The following is a 1,506-nucleotide window of genomic DNA, read 5'->3' as shown; positions in this document are numbered from 1 at the left end:
CTGCAAAAACAAATTTTAAAGTAAATCCAATAAACTACCGACCCTCAAATTTATTCTACACAAAACATTCAACTAAAAATTATATGCAAGATTCTCCATCCAATATTTTAATGTCCGCAGGTAACTCAATAAAAAATATTGATTTTTTTTGTAATTCTTTAAATATGTTTATGGCAAATGTTTTAAGAAATACATAACAAATTAGGTACCTACTATAATAGTTCAATAGAAGCATAATAAATATCTCGTTTTTATTTCATCTTGTTTTTTATTTTATAAATTTAAATATTATAATGTATGATATTAATACTAAATAATACTTATTTCTTCTTTTATTATTACTTTTATTATTATTACTATTATTATTCTTATTTTTTATATTATTATTATTGTTATATATAAATCACCGAAAATGTATTTAGATAATATTATATTATATATGTTACGCAGAATAAATTTGTGAAATTGCCGATTTCATGAAATCCGCAAGACCATTCTTAAAAAAATTATAATATATAATTCAATATAAATTAATGTGTTATATTTATGTTCTTACATAAAACACTTTAAACATAATAAAATCTAATTGTAATAATAAATTATGTGTACAAAAAATTTAAAAAAAAATAATCGAAAGTTATGAAATTATATTAATTTTAGATTCTGAGTGGAACGATGAATGTATTGATTTTACAATGATGTGTGTTTTTTTATTTTTTTATTTTTTTATTTTTTTATTTATTTTTTATTTATTTTTTTATTTTTTTTGTGTCTGTGTACACGATAAGTAGTCGAAATAATGCTACGATTTTCAACTTCAGTATCTTGTTCGATCAGAAAGTGAATATCGTTGGTGCATTGGGGAGGTCAAAATTTAAATTTCCCAGTAGTTTTCAAAAGCGCCGGGAAAAACAAAAGAAAAATTAAGGAAAAACGGGAATTTTTACGCAAAATCTGTTTTCGAGAAAATCGATTTTGATTTTTGGTGTAACTTTAAAAAAAAAGACCGTGGATACATGAAATTTTGACTGAATGTTTACATTTCCATTTTCTATACACGATAAAATTTTCAAAATATTTTGACTTATTTTGAGCTCTTTACGGACATTGTCAGTTTTCATTTTTTTTTAGTTTTTTTTCTAAAAATATCAATAAAATTTTATTTGTTGGATAAAAAAGCTTGAAAATTTAATAGAAGGCTCCTAGTATATTGTTTCAAAGGCAGATGAAAAATATTAAAAATCGTTAGTCACAGTTTTTTTTTATAAGCATTTAAAGTTCAAAAAATGACAAAATATGGAAAAATCACGAAAATTTGCAAATTATTTTGAGTTAGAAATTCATAAAAATTTTTCTTTTTAAATCTAAGATTTTAAAATGTAATACAGATTCCTTATAGGATAATCTACCTTTACCAAAAAAAAAAATGTCTATAAGAAACTCAAATTAAATTTTATGGGCGTTTGAAATTCATATTTTTACACATTTGATATTCACTCGATTTCT

This window comes from Acyrthosiphon pisum, chromosome X (assembly GCF_005508785.2).
Source record: "Acyrthosiphon pisum isolate AL4f chromosome X, pea_aphid_22Mar2018_4r6ur, whole genome shotgun sequence".
Lineage (NCBI taxonomy): Eukaryota > Metazoa > Arthropoda > Insecta > Hemiptera > Aphididae > Acyrthosiphon > Acyrthosiphon pisum.
This window is presented reverse-complemented; position numbering follows the sequence as displayed.